The 26,644-nt window shown below is 42.3% G+C and overlaps 1 long non-coding RNA gene across 1 annotated transcript; it reads left to right on the forward strand.

Moving 5' to 3' along the window:
* Positions 1 to 13,298: 13,298 nt before the first annotated feature.
* LOC308248146 lies at positions 13,299 to 25,058 on the forward strand. The gene is made up of 3 exons (XR_013960599.1): positions 13,299 to 13,486; positions 15,961 to 16,185; positions 20,578 to 25,058. It is a non-coding gene; the product is annotated as an uncharacterized lncRNA (long non-coding RNA).
* Positions 25,059 to 26,644: the final 1,586 nt, after the last annotated feature.

Below are 26,644 nucleotides of genomic sequence, written 5' to 3' on the forward strand. Positions count from 1 at the left end.
CATTGATCTTTTGTATTGCTTTTTTGATCTCTATGTCATTTATTTCTGCTCTGACCTTTGTTATCTCCTTCCTTCTGCTCACTCTGGGCTTTTCTTGTTGATCTCTTTCTAATTCTTTGAGTTGTAGAGTTAGATGATTTACTACCATTTTTTCTTGTTTTTTTTTTTTGTTTGTTTGTTTGTTTGTTTTGAGGTAGGCCTGTAGAGCTATAAACTTCCCTCTCAGGACTGCTTTCATTGTGTCCCATAGATTTTTGGATTGTTGTATTTTTGTTGTCATTAGTTTCCAGAATGCTTTTAATTTCTTCTTTGATCTCATTGGTAACCCAGTCATTATTTAATAGCATGCTATTCAGCTTCCAAGTGTTTGAGATTTTTCTATTGTTTTTATTGTAGTTTATTTCTAATTTTATGGCATTGTGGTCTGAGAAGATGCTTGGTATGATTTCAATCTTTTTAAATTTGGGGAGACTTTGCTTGTGACCCAATATGTGGTCTATTTTTGAAAATGTCCCATGTGCACTTGAGAAGAACATATATTCCATGGCTTTGGGGTGAAATGTTCTGAAGATGTCAGTTAAGTCCATCTGATCTAGTGAGTCATTTAGGATTGCTGTGTCTTTGCTGATTTTTTGTTTAGAGGATTTATTCAGTGATGTCAGTGGTGTATTAAAGTTCCCGATTATGATTGTATTGTTGTCAGTCTCTCCCTTGATATCTTCCAGGAGTTTTGTTATGTACTTGGGTGCTCCTGCATTGGGTGCATATATGTTTATCACGGTTATATCCTGTTGTTGTATTGATCCCTTTAGTATTATGAAGTGGCCTTCCTTATCTCTTGTTATGGCCTTCACTTTGAGGTCTATTTTGTCAGATACAAGTATTGCTACCCCAGCTTTTTTTTTCATTTCCATTTGCCTGAAAGATATTTTTTCATCCCTTCACTTTCAATCTATTTGAGTCCCTTGTTTAGAGGTGGGTCTCTTGTAGATAGCATATTTATGGGTCGTGTTTTTTTTTTATCCACTCAGCCACTCAATGTCTTTTGATTGGAGCATTTAGTCCATTTATGTTTAAAGTTATTACTGAGAGGTACTTGTTTGTAGTCATATCTATTTTTTGTGCCTGTGTTCATTCTTACCTTTTTATTTCTTCTTTTTACAGTATTCCCTTTAGCATTTCTTGCATTGCTGATTTGGTGGTTATAAACTCTCTTAGCCTTTTTTTGTCTGAGAAGCTCCTGATTTCCTCTTCAATTTCAATGGATAGTTTTGCTGGATAGAGTATTCTTGGATTCAATCCTTTCTTTGCAACACTTTGTATACCTCCTTCCATTCCCTTCTAGCTTGATGTGTTTCTGTTGAGAAATCATTTGATAAGCTGATGGGGGATCCTTTGTAGGTAACTCTCTGTCTCTCTCTTGCCGCTTTTAAGATTCTCTCTTTGTCATTAATATTTGCCATTGAAATTATGACGTGTCTTGGTGTGGGTCTTTTGGGATTGATCCTGCTTGGGACTCTCTGTACTTGTGTAACTTTTTTCTTCCCCATATCTGGGAAGTTTTCTGTCATTATTTCTTCAAATAGATTTTCTAATCCTTGCTGCTCTTCCTGTTTTTTTCTCCAATTGCTGTTCAGATTGAGCTTGTTTCTCTACCTTATCTTCTAACTCACTAATTTGGTCCTCTGCTTCTTCTAGTCTACTGTTGAATCTTTCCATGGTGTTTTTGATTGTAGCTATATCACTTTTCATTTCTTCCTGATTCTTGCATAGGTTGTTGATTTTCTCATCCATCCGATGTATGAATTGGACGACCATTACTCTGAATTCTTTTTCGGTCATGTTGCATGCTTCAATTTCACTAATTTCCTTTCTTGGTGACTCCTCATTTTCTTTCCTCTGGGGATTGTGTCGTCTCCCCATTCTGACTATCACCAGAAGGTTCAAACTTTGAGTTCCGTGGACCTGGGCCGTGTGCTGTGGGAGCTTCACTCCACCCGAGTGTCACTGAAGTGCTCTGACACTCAGACCTGTGGCTGCCATGGGTTGGTGGGAACCAGGCTCGCCCAGGGTCAGTGTTACCAGCGTTCAGTGTGGTCTCATGCGCACACATAGAATCAGGGACCCCGCCTGCACCGCGCTGTTGGCATGTGCCTCAAATCAGAGTCCCCTAACGTGTGCCAGGAGTCAGAGTTCCCCTGTGTCTGCACCAAGAATCGAGTATCAGAGTCTCTGTTGCCTCGTGCAGCTTCTTGCTGAGAATCGGGGTCCCTGTGTGCACATGCACCAAGAATTGGAGTCACTGGCTCTTCGTGTGAACGCACTGAGTCAGGGATCCCAGGCGCACACGATAAGAAACAGAGTCAAGTCAGTGATGCTCAGTGCTGCCTCTCGCTGGGAGAATCTGGATCCCTGTCACCATGGGGGACTGGGTTGCACAGTACCACTGTAGCGTGCCTGCGCTGTGGAAAACGGACTTCCGTGTGCACTTGCACAAAATCGAAGTCAGGTGGCACTGCCGCCCTGCGTGGGCTTCAGGTTTGCTTGTCTGATTGTGCTGCAGGGAGCAGATTACCAGTCTCTGTGCGTGCACAGGCTCAAATTCCCATAGCAGCACTGCGGCCAGAGCGAGGGGCGGGTCTATCAGTTACTATGGCGCTATCCGTGAGCCTGCAGGGTGGGGAATAGGCTCTTTGACTCACAGAAATCTGCGGCTGGGATGTCTGGATTCTTGTTGTCTGTTGGTCTGAAGCTGTGGTCGCAGGTCTCTGTCCCCAGTGGCTGCAGGGTCCTGGTTTACGTCGGAGACGTGACTGTGTGGTGCTGAGGCCAGGATCCTAGTCTTAAGCAGCTCTGTTTCTCAAGATGGCATGTTCTCTGTGCCCGCACTGGCCGCCCAAAAGTGTCCGCTTTGTGTGCGGGGCTCCGCTGTCTAAGACTGCCTGGTTTGGCAGCTCCTTGCAAGACCTGCAGAATCTAACTGTCCCTAGCTCATACACACACACACCACACACATCTACACTCTCCTCTATCTCTCCCTCACTCTTTCATACTCTCTCCCTCCCTACCTTCCTGCCAGTCGCCATCTTCCTAACTATCCTTATTCTTTTCTTTACTTTTTCATCAAAGTCTTTTAATTTCAAGATGCAGATGTAAATATTCATTGTACAGGAATATGAGCATGTCAACATAACTTTTTGTAAAAATTTTCCTTTCACTTAATGATTATACAGAGGCAGCAGAATATCAACAGAGATAGGTATTTGGAAGAGACAACATGTTTGTTGTTTGTTTATTTGACACAAAAAATTTAACCAATTTATAGCCATCCTCAAAATTTTAACAGTTAAAGCAGATTTTGTTATTTTTTCAATTTGCATATTTTCACTAATGGTCAGGTTATAGTCCCAAATTTTCTCATACATACTTTTCCCAATGTAGATCTCATCTTTTGAAAAGCAATTATTATTCCATGAGTATGTCAAACTTCTATATAGTGTGCTAAAGTACAAAACAAAGCAAAACAATACTGATTTTCCAAGTGTGAGATAAAGTCTGAGGTTAGCAGTTTTGGATGGCTGGGCAAGCCCAAAGGCTTGATTTCTGTGCATGTAAGCCTTTTTGGTGTGGGCCTGTACCACAATTTCTATTTTCTTAGGCTACCGGTCTAATTAGTTTGTTAGCTCCACCTTCTCATAAACGTTGGATACAGAAGGTTGGGACGGAGTCACTAAGGGCCAACATTAGAGGCAGGGATTGAGCAAAACAAGGCTCCTTGGGGATTATTATAATCAGATAAAGAAAAAGAAAAATTGGGGATGGGGGGTCACTCATTCAAATTGCTAAGATAATCACATTTTAACATCAACATGCTTGTAAATTAGTCTATGTAGAGTCTATACCAGCCATGGGCAAACTACAGCCCGCGGGCCGGATCTGGCCCGTTCGGCTGTTCTATCCGGCCCGCGGAGCCGAAAGAGCGGAGGGTTCTCTTGCTCTCCCCTCCACTCCTTTACTTTGAATTTATATTAGTTCACACAAACACTCCATCCATGCTTTTGTTCTGGCCCTCCGGTCCAGTTTAAGAACCCATTGTGGCCCTCGAGTCAAAAAGTTTGCCCACCCCTGGTCTATACCTTTACTTAAAATAATAAGGATGAGTTCTAGAAACAGAAGTTGCTTTTAACAGAGTTCTTGACTAAACGAATCTAAGCCCGATGAGTAAATATTTAAAGAATTATCAGTATGTTAGATGAATGTTTCAAAGTTTCACTCTGCTTTATTACATGGGTCCTCTGGGATCTCACCTCAACTGTTTCCTCAAAATGTCCTGTCTTCCCTCTGCCCCCATACATAGCATATTTCTCTTTCCTCACCTCTTTTTCCTTTTAACTCTCATACCAAGTCTCCTTTTCACTCCTGAACTGGGATTTCTCTCCACTTCTTCATCAGTCACTTTTCTATCAATTCGCAACTATATGACTTCTCACCAGTCCACTCCACTGAGGAGCAAGCACTCTTCAAAGCCATAGACAATTTCTCAGAGTTAAACTCAATGGACTTTACTCTCCAGTTTCATGATTTGGATTTTCTGCTTTATCTAACATTTTGTTTCCAGATTTTTCTTGACATTCTCGTCTCTTGATGTCAGGAGTTAGAAGTTGGTGGCCTATTCAGTGCTTAATTAAGCCCAAAGACTGTGGTGTGTGTGTGTGTGTGTGTGTGTGTGTGTGTGTGTGTGTGTGTGTGTGTGTGTATGTGTGTGTATGTGTGTGTGTGTGTTTTCCAGCATGGGGGTGGTGAGGGTAGGGGTAGTCAATTTGCACAGACCTTACCTACCCCTTCATGCATCACTTCTGACCACAGAGAATTGCACATTTATACCTGTGGCACCACACTGTTGTAATTTCCCACTGACTTCTCTAATTCCCACTGCTTTTCCCAAATATAATTTGTTAGCCATCTAGCTCTTTTCATATCTGCATATTTATCATCAACATTATCATTCACTTTAATGACGTCAGTATTCTATGTAATGGTCCTAACATTGACATTTTTCTGCCTTAACATTGCTGCTGAAATCCAATTGTAGATTTTCAACTGTCTAGACATTTCCATTCAGACATTACACCATCATTCTCAAACTCGACATGTTTAAAAGCAAGTTTATGTTCATGTACAACAGACTATTTTTTCTTTCTAACTTCCATATTTTTGTTAGAGGCATGATTATTCTTACAATTGTTGAAATTGAGACTTTGGATTTCTTGTGAATCTTCTCTGCTTACCTGGTCAGACCTCATTAGATACTAAATTTGATGAATAAGGAAGAAAAAGGGTTAAAGTAATAGTCTGAGGCCATCTAGCTGGTGACTGACCATGTTCTTGCATAAAAATATGTTTCTTGATGGTCAAATTTATTTTTTTTTGTTATTTTTATTTTTTTAATTGTTTGAAGTATTACAAATAGTAGTACATATGTCTCCTTTTTATTTTCCCCCATTGACCTCCCCCCGGCCTCCCCTTCCCCCCAGTACATGCCTTTACCTGCCCCCCCTCCAGTGTCTTGTATCCATTAGTTATGCTTATATGCATGCGTACAAGTCCTTCGGTTGATCTCTTACAGCCTCCCCCCACAACCTCCCCTGCCTTCCTGCTGTAGTTTGACAGTCTGTTCAATGCTTCTTTGCCTCTGTATAAAAGATAGATTTTATTTTTAAAAATTCTTTCTGAAACTGATTTGTGTGTGAAGAAACTCTGTTAGTGTGATGATGAGGATAATGATTGCAACTAACATTTCTTTTTTTTAAAATATAGTTTTGTGTGTTTTTTTTTTATTTCAGTGAGGAAGGGAGAGGGAGAGAGAAAGAGAAACATCAATGATGAGAGAGACTCATTAATTCGCTGCCTCCTGCATAGCCTACACTGGGGATCGAGCTCACAACCTGTGCCCTGACTGGGAATCGAATTGTGACCTCCTGGTTCACAGGTCGACATTCAACCACTGAGCTACGCTGACTGGGCAGCAGCTAGCATCTTGATGATGGATGTCATTTAATCTTCACAATAATGCCAGGAGATATGTACATACTATTATTATCTCCATTTTATTGACAAGGAAATGGAGGTTTATGGACATTAAGTAACCTGTACAAGTCACATAATTAAAATGACTGGAGTTAGAGTTATAACCCAGGTCACTTGGCCAGATTCCAAATTCTGTGTTCTCAAATGAATATATGCCTGAGACAAATTGATTCCACATAATTCTGGCTCTCTCAGAAATTCTGTTTTGTTTAATTTATTTAATATATATATATATATATATATGTATATATATATATATGTATATTTAATTTATTTCAGAGTGGAAGGGATGGGGAGAGATAGAAACATCAATGATGAAAGAGAATTATTGATTAGCTGCCTCCTGCACGCCCCCCACTGGGGACCAAGCCCACAAACCGGGCATGTGCCCCTAACTGGAATCAAACCGAGGACCTTTCAGTCCACAGGCCTTCGCTCTATGTACTGAGCCAAACCAGCCAGGGCCAGAAATTCTGTTTTGCAGCATTGTTAATTTTTTTTTTTAAAGCCAGAACATCTTTCAATAGACTGCATTCCTAAATGACAATCTAATGTTCTCCAGGAATTGGAAGAAACAGGGAAGAATTGGCACCTCTCCTTGGCATTCTGCAAGACACAGGAAAGAGCAGACCCCTCCGAGGCAAACTGCTATTTGCCCAAGGAGATGTTGAGAGGTCTTGTTATTCCCAGTAGAGAGACCACTTCTCTCGTGTGAATATTAATTCAGGAACTGTGTTCATAAGGGATCATACCTGTGAGTAGGGCATGTGTGGACACTCTTGTAGCTCTTTTCTCTCTAGTATTTTCTATACTCAGTTCATCCCCACCTGTCAGCTCAGGTGACTCCTTGTTCTTGTGTACTGGTGCCAGCTGTCAGGTTTGGCAGCGTCTTTCTTCTCATTTCTTTCTCATTTTCAGCAGCTCATCTGCATTTTTCCCTATGGGTTCCTGTCCCTGTCTTACAACCACTAACCTTTATTGATAAAGAGACTCTGCCTGAAGCACTTCTTGTTTCCCAGTCCATTAAAGTATTACAGGACCTGGAATTCTCCCAAACTCTATAAATTACCAGTATAGTCTATATGCTTAGACCAGACTGTGAACGCCACCACAGTACAGAGGATGATGGGCTAAAGTTACAAATTTTCACACTTAGGTTCTATTCCATCTGAAAGTCACTGATCCACTCTGGGCCTCTGTTTCCACATTTATTAAATAAAGTTAAAAAAGAGTTTCCCTAACCGGGATAGAGTGTCGGCCTGCAGACTGGAAGGTACCAGGTTCGATGCCGGTCAAGGGCATGTACCTTGGTTGCGGGCACATCCCCAGTGGGAGGTGTGCAGGAGGCAGCTGATCGATGTTTCTCTCTCATCGTTGTTTCTAACTTTCTATCCCTCCCCCTTCCTCTCTGTAAAAAAATCAATAAAATATATTTTTTTAAAAAGTTGACTAGATCTCTACATTGCTCCTATCTGAGGAAATTTCTAATCCTATTTACAGTAATAATTAATAATAATAATACCTAACATATATTGAGCATTTAACCTTTTCCAAACACTATGTAAGTGCATTATTTTCATTATCTAATATTCACAAAAACCTTATGTGACATGTTTCAATATTGCTATTGATTCAGGTTGTTTTCCGGAGCAGGATGCAAGAGTGATTTCTTTCCTGGGTCCTTGTCCAGATGGATTAGAAGAATGAAGCCACAGACAAAAGGTGGTAGATGAAAAGGGTAGAAATTTATTGGAAACAAATACAAACTCCCACGTAGGGAAGGGGTTCCCAGGGGGTAACCCACTAAGCCCCTTTTTCTAAGGTTTATAAATGCTGTAGTTCTTTGTTTCTTCATGCTCCTCTCTGACTGGTCACTCTTTTTGCAGAATATCAGCTTCAAAGCCCAAACCCCACATGGTGCCCCTCCTTTTCTCTCCCCCTTATCTTGTAACATTTCTCTATCTCCTGTGAAAATCTGTTTTCCTTTTTCTACCATTTGTCGGCATTTCTCTATCCTCCATGAAAGTTTGTTTCCTTTTCCCCCAAACCCTGTGGCTTTTCCCTATCTTCTGTGAATGAATGGCTTCCTCTCCCCTTACCTTGTGGCACCATTTTCCGCCCTGTGAATGCATGCCTTCTAGAGGCTCCAAACCCTCACCTATGCATCCCTCCCCCATGGACTCTCTTTATTCCTAAAACTCCCTAAACCTGTCTATTTTATCCCTAAAACTCCTTTCACTATTATTGTACTTTTACATTCAGAAAAAAATGAGGCCTGGAAGGATTAAATAACTTAACTAATGGAACTTACTAGTAAGTGGTTTCCATTGATATAGAGGCTACTCACAAATACGTTTATGTTCCTTCCAGGCACTGGTCAGACTTGATTTCCCAGTCCCTCACCTGGGAAATTAGGATGGGCATAATAACCAATAATGGGGGAAAAAAGAACTCAACCTCACTGGTTTGGCTCAGTGAATAGCATCAGCCTGAGGACTGAAGGGCCCCAGGTTTGATTCTGATCAAGGGCACATGCCTGGGTTGCAGGCTCAATCCCAAGTAGGGGGCAGGCAGGAGGCAGCTGATCAATGATTCTCTCTCTTCATTGATGTTTCTATCTCTCTCTCCCTCTCCCTTCTTCTCTGAAATCAATAAGTAGATTTTTTTTTTTTAAAAAGAAATGATTGAACAGGAGAAGCAAGCAGGTGAATCATAATGAGGCATGCACTGCCGATATGCACTATACATTCCATAAGCATTGCCTTCTTATTTTACTTCTTTTAATGGTTTAATTTTTTTAAGATGCAAAGAGGTTGGATCTGTTTAAACGCCGGTGCTGCCCCTTTTCACATCAGTGACCCACTGACAATGAAGGCCACGCCTGCCTCTCCCATCGGCCTGTCTGACTGGCAGGGAAGGAAAGAACTTCCTTGTTGGTGAAGGAAGAAGCTGGGTGGTATGACAGTGGAATCTAGAGTGAAAACCAAGCTGGTTCAAGGTATCCTGCAGGCTGTCAAATACAATTTAATCAGAGTGCCATTTTGGGGGGGTGTTAAAATTATTTTATTTATTGAAATGCAAGTTATTATGCAAAATAAAATTATTTAAATTATTGAAATGAAGTTTATTATGCAAATTAAAACTTTTTAAACCTGAAAATACCTTAGAGGAATATAAACTGATTTTTCAAATAAGATATCTCTTAAGAATAAGACTTCTTAAAATAAAAATTAGGAAGTACTATATCTAATTTATTCTCTCTCCTCAGATATTCCACTCTTTGATTACGATTAAATAAGCCTATCAGCATATGGGAAAACTCCCAGCAAAACTTTATCATAGTTTGTTCACAAACAGGGCTAATTTGCACCTCAATTACTATGTGAACTTGTGATTGCCACACTCCAGGAATGATATAATGGAAACAGGCAAGTCAGAGAAGGGCAAATAAAGTAATAAATCAGGCTGAAGGACTCATCCTAGGACATAGCCTGGTAGCTTTGGAGCTATTCATTCTTGAGTGTCATGCCTTGGCCAGTTCCCAGCCTCTGCTGTTTTTCTGCACAGCTCCTGTTTAGGACGAGCCCTGAGGGTCAGCAGGTGGGAACCCTCATCCCTACAGCTGGTTTAACTCCTTACCTGATTTTCCTCCATTCAGGCTCTTGGGAGACAGAGAATGGAGAGCAGACTTAAGATCAAAGTCAAAGCCAGGAGCTTGTTAAGGAGCAAACCAGCACAAGTGAGAGAGAGCAAGGCACAAAGTCCAAATGCAGGAAATCAGTGAAGTAGGAAAGCGAAAATAACGTAGGAGGTGGTCTGGAGGGTTGTCTATAAACTTCTATAGAGCCATGTAGAGGATGAAAGAGCAACATGGAGTTTGCTCCTGAACCACAGCTCAGTAATTTCAACCTTATTACCTTTGATAAACTTTTCTGATATTGACTTTCAATTGGCCTAGAAATGAAGGTACCTCCTGTTCTTAGATTTTGCGTCACAATGCTCTCTACCCATTTCTTTTTTTTTTTAATTTCAGAGAGGAAGGGAGAGGGAGAGACAGAAACATCAATGATGAGAATTATTGATCGACTGCCTCCTGCATGCCCCCTACTGGGGATTGAGCCCGAAACCCAGACATGTGTCCTTGACTGGAATTGATCCTGGGACCCTTCAGTCCACAGGCTAATGCTCTATCCACTGAGACAAACCAGCTAGGGCTCCACACATTTCATTTGAAAGTTTAAGGCCACATCCCTAGGAAGCCTTGCTTTGCCTGTCCCACCTAGATAGTGAAATGCGAAAATTAAACTGGAACGCGTGGTTTTTCCTCTGGGCAGGATGCAAAGGTGATTTCCAGGGTTCTTGTCCAGGTGCATTCAAAGAATGAAGCCACAGACAAAAGGTGGTATAGGAAAAGGTGGGAATTTATTGGGAAACAAGCACAGACACCCACGTGGGGAGTAGGAGAGAGACCCACTAAGTCCCTCTTTTCTAAGGTTTATAAAGGCTACAGTTCTTTGTGCCCTGATATCCCCTCTGATTGGTCACTGTAGCAGCTTCAGAGCTCAAACCCCACATGGAGTTCCCCTCTTTTTCTCCCTTTTGTTTTTCTATTCCCTGTGTCCTTCCTCTTTATCCTGTGAATGGGTGGCTTCCTCTCCCTTTATTCTGTAAGTATATATCTCTTGACAGCTCCCAGCCCCCTTATTCTGTGAATGTATGCCTTCTGGCAGCTCCCAGCTGTGCAGCCCTGTGGTTCTCCCCCATTGGCCCCTAATTCCTAAAACTCCCTAAACCTGCCTATTTTATCCCTAAAAACTTCTTTCAATAGTAGGTGGGACTCTATCTAGCAGTTTTTATATAATTACTTTATGTAAAAAATAGTATTTTATTTGACCTAAATAACCACTTTTAAGATTCTAAGAGGATCTGTATTCAGAATGTGACCAACAATGCCTTTTATTCAGTCTTTCTGATTTGTAGAGTTCACTAATAATGTCCTCTCCTGTCCTTGGATGTTCCTGTCACATTTCTGGTCTTTAGCACATTCCTGTCAACTATAACAGGGTGAAGAGGCCTAGTGACAGGGAGTAAGATAGGGAAATGCTAGCTAACGGAAACAATATCCTTGTTCGGTTTTAAAAGCAATAATTTTCATTTTTCAAGTTCTGGACAATTATCCAAGATGGAGGAGATAGAAAAAGAGGGCCAGGCAGTCAGTCAGGGACAGGGACCGCGGGATGGAGATGGGTGGGTGGGGTTGGAGGGCGACAAACAGGGCACCTAGAACTGACCCAGCTACGCGGGAACAGTGATGTCACCTCGGACCTGAAGTGGCAGTCCTCAATCAGGTCCTCCTGCAGACAGGAACTTGAACTTTGAAATAATTGGATATTGCCAGAATTCTTTGAAGGGACCAATCAGAAGCTAGCAGGGTATATGCATATTCCTAAACAAAGAGTTTAAGCGGTAACTGCTTTGGGCCCCCTTCCTGCTGCCCTCTTGCGGCAGGAAGTTTGTCTATCACCCAATAAACTTTGTTTCTGCCATTTTTGTCTGTGAATCTATTCTTCAGTTTTGCAAAACAAAGAACTAGGGCCTGACAGCCGCATTTTGGTTTCAAAACTGCCATTCACTCAAACCAAAAGCTAGGGCCCTGACTAACACCTGCTACAAATAAACACATAGGCCTCTCCACCTGATTGCCCAACCTCACCGAACCCGAGGTAAGTATCATGCTGAATCCCCCCTTCACCCTTTCCTTCTTGTTTTTCTCAATATTTGGGTTTATTACAGCTACATGTTTTCCTAAAATGTTTGTGTGTGTGTGTGTGTGTGTGTGTGTGTGTGTGTGTAAATAAGCCATTTGGGTTAAGAGTGTTCACTTTTCTTTTTTTTTAATTTCTTTATTGATTAAGGTGTTACATATGTGTCCTTATTCCCCCATTACCACCCCCCCAGCCCCCTCACTCATGCCCTCACCCCCCTGTTGTCTGTGTCCATTGGTTAGGCTTATATGCATGCATACAAGTCCTTTGGTTGATCTCTCCCCCTTACCCCCACCCTCCCCTACCTTCCCTCTGAGGTTTGATGGGTCTGATTGATGTTTCTCTGTCTCTGGATCTATTTTTGTTCATTGGTTTATGTGAAATAAGCCAGTCAGAAAAAGATAAATATCACATGATCTCCCTCATTTATGGAATATAAAGAGTGTTCACTTTTCATTCCTTCATTTTTTTCACCCCTTTCTTCTCCTCTCACCCCCTAACAATGGTGTCTCCAAGCAGGAATCCAGTCTACTTTTCTCCCTAGAGACTGCCTGACAGACTTGATGCTCTCAGGTGTCAAACTCCAGAGCCTTCACCTCTCACCTCCATTCCAAGAATGCCATGTATAGATTTCTAATCTCTCCCACATCTCAGCACAACATCTGAATTGCTAATGTTCTTGGACATTGTTCTTTGTCGTCTTAAGTAACTTTGATATTTAAAGTTACTTAAGATATGCAATGAAGAAATCGAGGTTGGACTAAGTGATGGCAAGTAGCAGAAATAAATTAGAAGAAGAACTTCATAGAGAAGAGCCACCCGTTAGGCACAGATAATAAAACTGCACGTTTACATGAGAATTAAACTTTTCCTTTGTCTAAGCTAATATTATTTGAGTGTTATCTGTTACTTGGAGCTAAACCTAATTATAATGAAACATTGGTTTCGATGGACCATAGAATAATAATGGCTAACATTAATGGGTCATTAGGTTCCACCTTCATTGCTAAGTACTAAACATCTACTACTGAGAGGGTTAACTTGAAGCGCAGGCAGACAGGGCAGGGGCCCAGTGGGAAACAAAGGCAGGTGGAACACAGGCAGGGGCAGACACAGCAGTTTGAGCAGCCTAACCACAGGAACCAACCAAGGAGAAATAATAAAATGTTTCTGGATTCAAAGTGGGAGGCATGGGAAAACAAGGGAGGGCCTGTAGCAACAAGATGTACAAACCCACAGAAACAGAAGAAGTTCAGCATAGGAACAGAGAAAGAACACATAGAAACAGGGAAAGTTCAGCATAGGAACAGAGAAAGAACATGGAAACAGGGAAAGTTCAGGTTCGTTGCTGGGCAAAAACAATGAGGTAATCAATCCAGTGACGACACAGGTAGACATGGAGCAGGCTTGGAGCAAATATATACCCCTGGAACACAAGGCTTTAACGGGCAGCCCATTATTGGGTCCCCCTCCCTTTGCGGGGAGTCTGAACCTGCTTGTAATACATTTTCCACACTTCTGCTTAAATCTTCTTTGGCATTGCAAGACCTGACCCGGGGAAAACACCTCGGCTCACCGTTCCGGTCATCAGCTTTGGGGGCTCAGTCCAGGACTCAACTTCTCCACATCAAATGGTGAGCCTACAGACCCTATTGCTTCTTTTGATGTTTCCTTTGTAATTTTGGAGGCATTGCCAGGTGCCCATCAGCCACTTAATCAGGCTGCCGTCTCCAGCGGGCGTTTTTCTCTTTCGCTTTCCAAATGCAATCTCCAGCCTTTGGGCCATCTAAAAGCAAGCATGGGACAGGCAGATAAAAACCACTGGGGTGGCTGCCCCATAACAAGAATCTCATGGAAGGATGAACTGGTAGTCAGACAGGGTTAGAAAGCAGTAGGCTTCCCGCCAGTTGCAAGACAAAGTCTGACCAACGACTAAATGAGTGCTTGGGTGCCTACCCAGGCTCTGAAGGTCAAAGAGGCAAATTCCTCCCTCTGGTTCAAGAATCTCAAATATCCTTACGTGAATAAGGACCTCACAGAGGTGTCTGGGTTGAACCCTAAGACGTGCTGGGGCCTCACAGGGACTCCAGAATACAACTGTAAGAAACTCTGACCCTTCCAGGGGGTGCACATTAGAGCTTGTCACTCAGCGCTCCGGGTCCTCACGGCTGTTTGAGACAGCCGGGGAAGAAACTGAGGATGTAAGAGGAGGAAAAGACCAGCGGTTTCACCGCCTCTGGGAGTTCCCTCCACAAGCAGCACACTTTGACACACTACATACAGCCCAACCTTGGCCTGTTCCCTTGTTAGGATTTCTATTGCCAGAGATCTCCTCAAACATTCCTGCCTTTTACCTCCTCCTGCCAGAGGTTGGGGGGAGAGGGACGCTAACTTCTTCAGATCCTGGCCCAGGCTGGTGGATGTGCCATTCTTGGTGTCCCCTGCCACAGATGGACACAGCCATGCATGAGCGGAGGATTCCCTCATCTCCTCAATACCTCCTTGGACCTGACCCCCACAGACCTGACTTCTTCCAGCTCCTTGCAGTGGCCTTGTGGGGACCAGAGGGGATTCGGGTCTTCAATAGAATGCTAGGGGAGCCAAGGAGGAATGCCCTTGCCTGAGGGGCACAGCTTGCCCTGGTGTTCACACCACACCTGGTGCTGGTGAGCATTTAAAGTAGGATGGGGAGTAGATCAGGGCATTTTCCATACATTAGGGCAGTGGTCGGCAAACTGCGGCTCTCGAGCCACATGCTGCTCTTTGGCCCCTGAGTGTGGCTTTTCCACAAAAAAGGGGTGCGCACATACAGTGCGATTGAAACTTAATGGCCCATGCGCAGAAGTCGGTTTTCAGCTCTCAAAAGAAATTTCAATCGTACTGTTGATATTTGGCTCTGTTGACTAATGAGTTTGCCGACCACTGCATTAGGGCAGTAGGTCACCAGACAGGATGGAGGAGGACTGCAGGGTTCAGATTTACAACAGTGCTTGAGGCCCTTCAGCACTTTCTATAGTGCTCCCCTGTGGTTCCTAGGACTTTTGAAATGCAAGTATCTGGTCAAAAACTCTAGTCTGGCCATCTTTAAAGGTACAAGTTTCTAGGAAAAACTTAGCCACATGTGCAGATCAAGTTAACTCATTACAGCTTTGATTGCTGGATTGCCTGCTTTTATCCGTATTGCCAAAACTAGATGGGTAGATTTGGAGCTGCAATAATGTCTTTTGCTTTGTTGAAAGTGTGCTTTAAAACTAATTATGTTTAAATTATGTTCAGAAGGGTCAATCTAAGGAATGCTGGTTGTGTGCTTTTCCTGGTCACTGAGGATTGAGGCTATTAAGAATTATTAATTGGAAATTATGTGTTTTGGTAAAACATGGTGCATAGAGATACATTTTGAAGACTAATTATTCCTAAAAGTTATTAAAAAGTTTGTGAAAATTATAAAAAGTTTATAAGGAAAAATGTTAAAAGGAAATTAAACAAAGCCAGTGTGGGTAATTTGCAGCCAGCTTGAAACTAGCCATTACCTTCCCCAGCCAAGGACACAAAGCAAATGGTTAAAAATAACAACCTCCCTACAGAAAGGGGGAGGGGAGGTAAATGGGAAAGGAAAAAAAGGCTGTTTTACTATGTAGGCAGAGAGGCCGGCAGTCTCAAGGCTTGGAAAGCTAAAGTTGCCAGGAGCTTCTCATGATTTCTGGAAAGGCCACAGCAAAATAACAGGGAATCTTAAGAGTTGATCTGTACCAGAATATTCAACAGAGCAATTTTAAGACCTACAGACAGGAGGGTGTATAATGCATTGGACCCCACCCAGCCTGCTCTTCGCATTGGCTGGAGACCCATCTATGCTTCGTGAGCTAAATGTATAGGTTTGCTTGCTTTGCTTTTTCAATAACGATATATACTTCGATTGCTTTAATTGATTGGCTTTTCACAATACAGTCAAAGTCTCTCATATAAATTCATTTATGTGAGGAGACAAAATTTAGGTTTTGTGACTTTTGTTAAAGGTGTTTCTGATTTTTAAACTTTGTTTTTCAGGTATAAGGAAACAGAATAATTTGGTAAATTGTATATTTTTCTCCCTACCTAATCCCTCCAGATTTTGGCAGTCCATAATGGTCATAGCAATGCATTTCTTTGCATGGATTCAATAAGACCAGCTTCCAATAACAGTTTTGTCAACCGAGACTTTTGCTGGAGTGTTGTGTCTGAGAGAGACATGCCTGGACCGTGGATGTCACCAGAAGGCTTGAAGCCAATGTGAGCACCTTGGAGAACAGCCTGGTACCTCGCTTGGTCATGTGGTTCGTGGAAGTCTTTCCAGGTAAGGAACGAAGGTTGCTTTCCTGGAAGATGGCATGAAAAGGACCTCAAGACACCCATGGGAACCTCAAAAACTTGAGGAATTCACCAAAGTCTAAAAGTATTGCAGGCAAGCCTGGTGGCAACTAGGTGGCTTGGCTTCTTTGCCCTGAGGGGCTCAATAAGGCTTGTCCAAGAGATGCAGCAAAACATAGTCAATTATTGTTCTTGTTGTATTCAGGCCAAATTAAAACTAAACTTAATATGATAAATGAATTGGTCTTTAATTGGAATAGGAGTGATTTTAGGGAGAAAAATTATATTTCGACAGACTCTATAATATACAAATGTGAGTTGATTCCAATGAATTGTTTCGAAGTTTTATCTTACACCTATGAATTGAACTGAATCCTAAGTTTGTCTAGTTTTCTTGGATGTTTATCTATAATACTCCAGACTAATACTTACTTTTCTCCTATCCTTAGCCTTGGAATCATTGAACACTAAAGCATTACTCCTTTCACTGGATCACTTGTCATAATTTTTGTTGTTGTCTCCACCAGGTTAAAAGTCCTACTTGCACACAGGGAATACCACCTGTAAATACCATTGCCACCTCCTTCCATGCCCAAGCTTCATCGTTCCTTTAACAGAGAACAAAGATTTCTTGGCTCTGAAGAAAAACATCACCCCCCTTTAATGTGGGATTTGTTTAGTCCTGTTCCAGTTAGGAGATTACCTCACCAGTGGATATAAAATCCTAGTCTTAACTAAAGTAGGGTTCCACCCTTCCCAAATAAATCCCTCATTACTGACAGACTGGGGAGACCAGAATGAAGATGATAGATCTTTTGATAGTGAGGGCATATAGAGGAATAAGTCCAGAGCTGTTGGTATGCTCCCTGGAGCTCTGGGTGGTGGCCACCCCCAGAGTTCCAGGTCTTGGCCAAATGCTCCCAGCCCTCAGCCTAGAGACACTTCCTTTTAAACTCCTCTAGGAAGCTTGATGGGTATTTCAAAAACATTAGAACCATCTCAGACACGTTCAATCAGGGACACAGAATTAGTACAGGCTTCCCCACACCTGGAGCAGGACAGGTGTCTGGTAGGACCACGCTGCTAAGTGCGCACAGTTCAGTAGGTTAGTTCTATTGGTGTGCGTACACTAACAGGTTTTCTCGCCCTAGATCTCATCTCGCCAGTAAGTGTGACTAGTCCAGCAGATCCTCTTTTTGTGGTCACACAAAAAGAGGCACTTATCTCACATCCCTTATTTAGGAGGGGGATGCCCCAAACAGAGAAGGGAAGATCACAAAGGATGCTGGACATCCTTTCGTGTGTTTTCTTACAGATGGGAATTGCTTCATCCACCACTGTGCAGATAGCCCTTTGGGCTGTGTTCTTAAACACTGGGGGGCATTTGATCCTCAGACCCTTAAGAAGAAATGCCTGATTTTCTTTTATACCCAGACATGGCCTCAATATCAATTGGTAGATAGAGAGACATGCCCTCCCACCCAACAAGAGGGAAGTATTAACTATAATACCATATTTTTAAATTAAATCTTTATTGTTCAGATTATTACAGTTGTTCCTCTTTCCCCCCCCCCATAGCTCCCCTCCACCCGGTTTCCCCCCCCCCCCCGCCACCCCAAGCCCTTACCCTCCCCCACTGTCCTCATCCATAGGTGTATGATTTTTGTCCAGTCTCTTCCCACACCCCCCACACCACTTTCCCCCCGAGGATTGTCAGTCCACTCCCTTTCTATGCCCCTGATTCTATTATATTCACCATTATTCTGTTCATCAGATTTTTATTCACTTGATTTTTAGATTCACCTGTTGATAGATATATATTTGATGTTCATAATTTTTATCTTTACCTTTCTCTTCTTCCTCTTCTTAAAGAATACCTTTCATCATTTCATATAATACTGGTTTGGTGGTGATGAACTCCTTTAGCTTTTTCTTATCTGTGAAGCTGTTTATCTGCCCTTCAATTCTGAATGATAACTTTGCTGGGTAGAATAATCTTAGTTGTAGGTTCTTGCTATTCATCACTTTGAATATTTCTTGCCACTCCCTTCTGGCCTGCATAGTTTCTGTTGAGAAATCAGCTGACAGTCGTATGGGTGCTCCCTTGTAGGTAATTAACTGTTTTTCTCTTGCTGCTTTTAATATTCTCTCTTTGTCTTTTGCTCTTGGCATTTTAATTATGATGTGTCTTGGTGTGGTCCTCTTTGGATTCCTTTTGTTTGGGGTTCTCTGCACTTCCTGGACTTGTAAGTCTATTTCTTTCACCAGGTGGGGGAAGTTTTTTGTCATTATTTCTTCAAATAGGTTTTCAATATCTTGCTTTCTCTCTTCTTCTGGCACCCCCATAATTCGGATGTTGGTACACTTGAAGTTGTCCCAGAGGCTCCTTACACTATCTTCATATTTTTGGATTCTTTTTTTTTTTTTTTTTTTTTTTTTTTTTTTTTTTGCTTTTCCGGTTGGGTGTTTTTTGCTTCTTTGTATTTCAAATCTTTGACTTGATTCTTGGGATCCTCTAGTCAGCCATTGGATTTCTGTATATTATTTTTAATTTTAGTCAGTGTATGCTTAATTTCTAGTTAGCTCTTTTTCATATCCTTGAGGGTCTCACTAAATTTCTCAGAGGTTTCTAGAAGATTCTTGAGTACCCTTATAACTGTGGTTATGAACTCTATATCTGTCATTTGTGACCTGTTTCTTTGTCTCTGCATTTTGGCTGCTTCCCTGTGTTGATAGAGTGGGCTTGTGTGCTAGGTGTCCTACAGGGTCCAGTGGTTCAGCCTCCCCAATTACCTGAGGTGGACACTCTTGGTGCACCCCTTTGAGCCTGGGTGCACAGTCTTGTAATTAAGCCTTGATTGTTGTTGGTATCACTGGGAGGAATTGACCTCCAGGCCAATTGGCTGTGAGGATCAGCTGTGTCTATGATGGGAGAACTTCTTTGCTGGAAACACCCTTATGGGGCAAGACTTGCTTCAGTGGGGCTTTGGTTCTCACTGAGTCTGCCCCCTGAGTGTGTCCCTTATGGATCTGAGGAGTTGTAATCTGGATGGTCCCACTCTGACCACTGGGTACACTGGCTCTTGGATCTCCAAGAAGGTGCAAAGTCAGTCACTGCCTGAGGCCACCCAGCAGGAACTACAGAGAGATCTGCAGATTTCTCCTCTTTGTTTGGGGTTTGGAGGTGCCCAGAGGAGGCCCAGCTGTGAAGCAATGCAAGCTGCTATGGAGCCTCGGGCCTTCTTTTGGAAGTTCTGGGGCTCTCTGACGCAGCTGCAGTTTGTTAGGTAATTTTTGATTGCAAAAGGCCAGGCCATTCATATGCAAAAGCCTCTACGCATAACTTGGGTGGGGTTGTAAATTGGGTGGGTTGGGGTCTCAGGGAATCACCAGGGCAGAGCCAACAGCAATAGCTGACCCTCAGCCCTGCCCCAAAGAGGTCCCCGGGTCTCTGTGTCCCACAGCACCATGCAGAAACAATGATTGCTGTAAGCACCTCTAAGAGAAAGCCGCCCTCATGCTCCTGCATGATGCCAGACAGTCCAATTTCACCCCGTATTAGTCTGGGTCCCCAGAGTCTTGCCCGGAACTGGAGTTCAGAGCAGTTGGGAGCTTGTGTCTCCCTGTGGATTGGAAAAGATAGCCATGTACTCAGTTGCCAGCCCTCTACGCGCGTGCTTCCGTACCTCTGCACTTTACTTCCGCAGCTCCTCTGAGTCTCAGTGTGCTTTTCTCTTCCTTTCTAGTTGTAGAATTTCCACTTAGCCAGCCTTCCTGTGGTTCTGGATGATGTCCATTTTGTCTTTTAGTTGTAGTTTTGAAGTGGTTGTGCGAGGCAGCAAGTTCAGGTGTTTACCTATGCTGTCATCTTGGTTTCTTCTATAATACCATCTTGCAATTAAATCTTTTCTATATGAAGGAAGGGAAGTAGTGTAAGCTCTCATATATCCAGGCTTTCTGTACTTTAAGAAACAATAAAAAATGATTTCAGCAAAGCAAAATTAAACCCTAGCTGTTGACAGCATTGACCTAAAACAATACCAGAGAGTCAGAAACCCCTAAGAATGTGATGGGGCCTACTGGCCCACAGAATACACCTAAACCATCTTGTCTGCCTTATAATACAAGACCTTTGGAAGGACAAGTCCCATCAAGACCCAAGGCCCCCAAGTACCATCCACCCTCTGCAGGCAATAGCAGGGGGATAGTTTTGACCCACTCTGGTCCAGGTATCATTTTCCATATAGAACTGAAAACAAATTTAAAAAATGATCCCATGCCTAAGAAACTGGTTGGCCCTTTGTTTAGCTATTTCTATTACTTATCTTTGGCACTTGCTTGTTAAACCTCCTGATACGATTTGTTTCTTCTCACATAGAGGCTCTAAAACTCCAAATGGTCTTCCAAATGCAGCCCCAGATGGGAGCAACTGCCTTTTACCATGGACTCCTAGACTGGCCTCCTCCGATGGGACCCAACAACTGCTCCCCACAATGCCCACTGTCAGCAGTAAGAAGCCAGAGTGGTCATCATCCCTCCTCCCAACAGCAGTTAGGGTCTCTTAATTGGAGGGGGACTGAGAGGGTTAATTTGAAATGCAGGCAGATAGGGCAGGGGCCCAGAGGAAAACAAAGGGAGGTGGAACATAGGACAGGGCAGACACAGCAATTTGAGCCAGCCTAATCACAGAAACCAACCAAGCAGAAATAATAAAATGTTTCTGGACTCAAAGCGGGAGGCATGGGAGAACAAGGAAGGGCCTATAGCAACAAAATGTACCAATGCATAAAAACAAAAAAAGTTCAGCATAGGAACAGAGAAAGAACACGGAAACAGGAAAAGTTCAGGTTTGTTGCTGGGCAAAAACAATGAGGGACTCAATCAAGTGATGACACAGGTAGACATGGGGCAGGCTTGGAGCAAATATATCCCTGGACTACAAGGCTTTAACGGGCAGCCCATTATTGGGTCCCTCTCCCCTTGCGGGGAGTCTGAATCTGCTTGTAATACATTTTCCACACTTCTGCTTAAATCTTCTCGTCTATGGAGCTCATTCTTCAGCGACACAAGACACCATGCTGAGAAAACACCTTGGCTCACCATTCTGGTTATCACTACCTCTTTTTTAAAATATTTATTTATTTATTTATTTCAGAGAGGAAGAGAGAGCTAGAAACATCAACAATGAGAGAGAATCACGGATCAGCTGCCTCCTGCATGCCCCACACTGGGGATCCAGTCAGCAACCTGGGCATGTGCTCCGACTGGGAATCAAACATGACCTCCTGGTTCAGAGATTGATGCTCAACTGCTCAACCATGCTGGCTGGGCTCTGCTACCTCTTTTAATTTTCACAGTGACCCTCTGAGTTGGTTGCTATCATCATTTTTACTTTTAAATGTTGGGGGAAGAATTAGAATATTGGGGACTATCTATTAGTTATAAGATTTATTAAACACTAGAGGCCCAGTGCATGGAATTTGTGCACTTGGTGGGAGAGGGCCCTGTGATACCCATTGGGGGTCTGGGGCAGAACTCCATTGTTTGGGCAACAAGGTTATTAATCTTTCTACAACAATAGGCAATTCTTGAATGAAAGTGAACCACATTCCTAGGTTGATTCCCAGGTCCAAGGTTGATTGTCAGGTTCAAGGTTGACTCCCAGGTCCCAGGGGCATACAACTCCCAGCCAGGTTAGAATGTCCGTTTTCAATCAGAACAAGGCAATCATGGTTAACAAAGCATAATTAATATTTCTTTTAACTATATCCAGTCCCCAATTTTCTATTTTTGCCCCTAACATTTCCATCGGCTTTTGCTTTATTTCAATACTGTGCAGTTAGAGGCATAAAAATCTCATGACTGTTGTATCTTTTGGGAATGATTCTTTATTATGACCTTTGCTTTTTTCCCTTTAATGCTTTTAACTTTGATTCTATTTGGTATAATTGGAATATTTCTATACTATTTTAAATTATTATTGTTATTATTACATTCACCTAATATATCTTTTGCCAATCCTTTATTTTCTACTTTCAGAGTTATTTCATTGTGATGTTATTTAATACTCTAATCTGAGAGACTTTCTCTTTTAACATCACTGATTATTAATAGTTTTGGTCTTTTATAACCATTATATTTTGCTTTCTTGCTATTGTCTTATTTTCTTCTCTTTACATTTTTTGTTATGTGGACAAAAGGGGCCACATGCTAACCTGACAAACTCAGGGAAGGCCTGCATGGCAGTCTTGCAAACTCAGAGACCTAAAGTAACCACAAAGGATGGTCTGAAATTAAACTTTAACTAAAGTAGTTATGGTGGGTAGTCACCTCCTAGGCTGGTATTTCCTTGACAAGGTCAATCTTTATCTTAACTGAGCTTATTGTCTTTTTGCATCTATGATAACGTATCATTGATATGTCAAGGTAACTTGTAACTTCCATTTTTTTCCAGACTGCTCAGGGCACAGCCAAATGCCCTGGGTGCCAGGACAGATACCACAAATTCTTTCATTATTGTTATCATGTTAATTGTTGACTGTTAACTATCCTGTACCCACTTACATAATGTGTCTATCATTTTACTCTTTATCCAATCCCAGAGGTTTTCCCACTTTGCTTTCTCCTGCTTCTCTAACCTATCACCAATGCATTTCATGTAACCCACCTTCTTTGATTGCAATGTATAAAAATAGATGGAAAACCGCCATTCTCTGGAGCATTATCCCAATCCATTAAGATTCTGCTTCCCGGCAATTGGCGACAGTTTGGCTCAAATAAACTCAAAAAATTCTTTACAGGTTTTAATGTTTTTATGTCAACAGATAGACATAGTTGTCTTTTATAGTATACATTACAACACACACACTATGTCTATTCTTCTGGTGATTAATCTTATTTATAAAACATTTTAATTTGATTTTTTTCAAAGTAATACTTTCACATAAGTTTAAAAAATTAGGTTGAGACAGAAAAAAATTAGGTAGATAGGGGCAGGACCGTGGGAGGAGGAAATGAAACCAGGAACCCAGTTAGGCAGAGTTACTAAGACACCCTAACTGGGGTGGGAAGGAAGGATGCACCCGAGAGGCATGAACTGACTCCTAGAACCCCAGCTACACCTTTTCCAGGACTGGCTTCTCCCAATAAACTTTGGTTCCATTAATCATTTTTGTCCGTGACTTCATTGTTCAACAAGAACTCAGACTCAAAACACCCACACTTTTTGTTTCAAGGTGGTGCTACAACCTCATAAAGAAAATCAGAAGTTCTCTGTAACTGTTCTCCACAGGTTTTACTACACCTTCTTCCGGAGATGTAAGAGAGGACAAAGGATGAGCTTCCAGACAATGTTGGGAGCTGGCGGTCTCATTTCTCCTGGTGTGACAGCCCAGAAAGGCTGCTCTGGCTCCACCCTGTGGCAGGCACCTCTCCTGGTCACTTCTTGGCACAGCACCCGCTGTTTCCACTCTGGTGTCCCAACCTTTCCCCTGGCCATTCCCACAGAGCTCCATTCTGCTCTTTATGTTCTCTCCTTCTAAAACCCCTCTCGAGACACCCCTGACCTTGGCAGCAGTTCTTCATTCTAAGTTCTTTCCATCTACTCTTCATCTTTTAGGGACTTCTCACCTTCTGGTCCACAGAAAACACCAAATACCCCTTCTCATTTTCTAGCACTGTAACAGGAATGAATGGGAGGCAAGAACATGGGCTCAATCCATCATATTGAGACACATTCTAAGTGTTTCTTTGTTCATTAGTGAAAAAATTAACATGTTCCCATTGGGGGTGGGGAGGGGACTTCAAATTTGCTTAATAAGATCAAATGAGGAGAGGAAGCAAGTTGGACCCTTCGACTCCCAAATCTAGGCAATGTGAATGGGGATATTGTCATGTCATATCTGGCATTCCAGTTTCTGCCTTTTGAAATCTCTCCCTCTTGGCTTACCCATGTCCTATCACCCCACATCCACTGTCCTTTCCAGTTCTTGCCGGAAACTGATCATTGTCCCACTAATAGATATGGAAAGGGAATCAGGAAGGCTGGTCAACCTTAAATGCTCTCAAAGGTTGGAGCTAATCACTCATTGTTTAGTTGAGATATTGGTAGTTGAAGCAGCCTCCACCTGTTACTCTTATGTAAATTCTTGCTGATTGGCTATTATTGGAATTTCCTGCCTACTGGAAATGAGTGTATCCCAAACCTTAATAAAAGGGATGGCAAGGCAAAAGCAAAGGGCAGTCCTCCCACTAGAGGTGGGCTCCCTCCTGGCCCCCCATTTTCCCAAATTAACTCTTTTCTAGTCTCTCTCTTCATTTTTGTGTGCGGCCTTCTCCAGAACCTGAACCCTGAACTGGAACCCTGAACCACGCGGGACGTGAAAGGGGTTCCCACATCTGGTGCCTTCAACGCGGGACTTCTGGAAGAGAAGGTATTTTTCGCCTAAGAGCGAAGGAAGGAAAAAAATTACACTGAGAAAAGGTGTGGAAATTCACCAGAAAAGGTGAGGGAAATTCACCGCATGCAAAGCCCACGGACTAGCTGCAGAGTCTCGATCTGTAAGTAGGGTGGGAACGTCTTTTTCAGCCAGGCTAATGGGGAAGAATTAGGTTATAAAATAATGTGGCTTCTTGTTCAAATTAAAATCTTAATTGGTATTTGGAACTTAAAATCTGTAATAAGAAATGAAACTCCACTGCTAAAACCACCTCTGGTATGGAGAAATTCAAAGGTGGCAGGAGAGGGCAGGGCTATCCGCTCTCCGACAATGAGATTACTTAAGGTTTCGTTTAAAAATTATAAAAGAACTCGCAGGGAAATGCAAATCTTGGCCAAATTGGGTGCTAGTTATTACTGCGGAAAGCAAAAAAGAAAAAAAAAATTTAAGATCTGTCTATTTTTTAGGCATGAAAAGAAATTCAGCCAGATCTGTTGCTGAAACTTCCCCAGAAATAAGCAGGATGTGGGGGAAGGGAGACACGTGGAGATCCAATATGGAAGCCCACTCTCCCAGTATGCTAATTTAAAGTTTCCTTTCTCCCCATGAAAAAGTCTTAATAGTTTAGAAATGTGTCTGGAATTTCTGTGCTTGTGGGGAGAGAACCTAGCTATAAGACAGAATGCGCGCATGGTCCGATTTTGGACATTTAGATTGTCTTCAGCTGGAATCTCTCTACAAAAGCTATAGAAAATGAGAAACCCAGAACTGGTTCTTTTTCCTAAGAAAAATGGCAAAAAAGTCTTCTCTAAAGAAATTCAAGCTAATTCCAGCAACAGTAGTTTTTACAATGCTAATGAACCTTGTTAAAAAAGTTAACTTTTAAGGCCTACGAGAAAATAAGTAAATTTGTCTCTGTTATAGAATTTATCCAAAGTGAATGCTTGAAAATAATTATAATTGACTCTAGAATCTCAAAGAAATTGTTGAAATATAGATAAATAATGTATTAATTATAAAGAGCTAAGTAGCCCAGGTAACTGGCTACGCCCTTTGTTAATGGAGGAAGGGGTAGATGGAGGAAGGGGTAGATGCCCTTCCCCCAGCAGACAGGTAATCTAGTTTCCTGCCAGGAACCATCTTTGAAAAATGTGGTAATTTACATTAGAATAAACCAAACCGGTTTTACAGAGCTACTGGCAAATAAAAAGTAAAGTTTAAATTTGCCTCATAAAAAACCTAGAGGACAGAATTGAATCTATTAATTGATTATGTCTTGTATTTTTCTTAAAAATGTAAAGTGTTATTAATCTAGGAAATACTAAATATATTTGACTTGCCAGCTTTAAAAGTTCAAAGTGCAAATTAAATTGGGAGAAATTATATAGTTGTGGTAATTAAATGTCTAAAGTATAAGAATTATTTTTGAGAAAATAAAATGTTGTGTTTTCTCTAATAATTAGGAATTCAAAATAAGTTCTTATTATTGGTCTAATTAAAAAAGGATTTAATCCCTTCCACTGTTTGGAAGGCCTCTTGGGAAGGCACTTGAGCATTCTATATTGGCCCTTCTTGACCTTTTTTGCCAAGAGGAACCCTCTTCTCACAATCCAATTGCCCACAGCTGTTGCCTGAGCTTTAGGTTGAAGCCTCGTAGTGACTGGTACCATGGATCTGTCTCTCGCCCAATGGTGTGAGCTGGGCCTTCCCTGGAGAAGAAACCTGGGTTTCCCAAGATCTGTGATCAGTGCTGGGGCCCCACTGGCGGCCTAGGTGGGATCCTGAGGCAGGCGCTGGGCGTGGAGGCCATAGGGGCATAGGCTACCAAGGAGACAGAACTGAACCTCACATCACCCTGCTTGGCCCCGGAGGATGGCTGGTTAGTCAATGACGGGTAAGACTCCTCAAGGGAGGGGCAACCTAAGACAGGCACAGTCGCAGGGGGCCCTCAGGAGAGAACTTGGGGATCAACAGAGGTGGGCCACAGTCCCTCACCCCCCCAGCCTT

Source organism: Plecotus auritus, assembly GCF_963455305.1.
Source record: "Plecotus auritus genome assembly, chromosome: 1".
In the NCBI taxonomy this organism is placed as follows: domain Eukaryota; kingdom Metazoa; phylum Chordata; class Mammalia; order Chiroptera; family Vespertilionidae; genus Plecotus; species Plecotus auritus.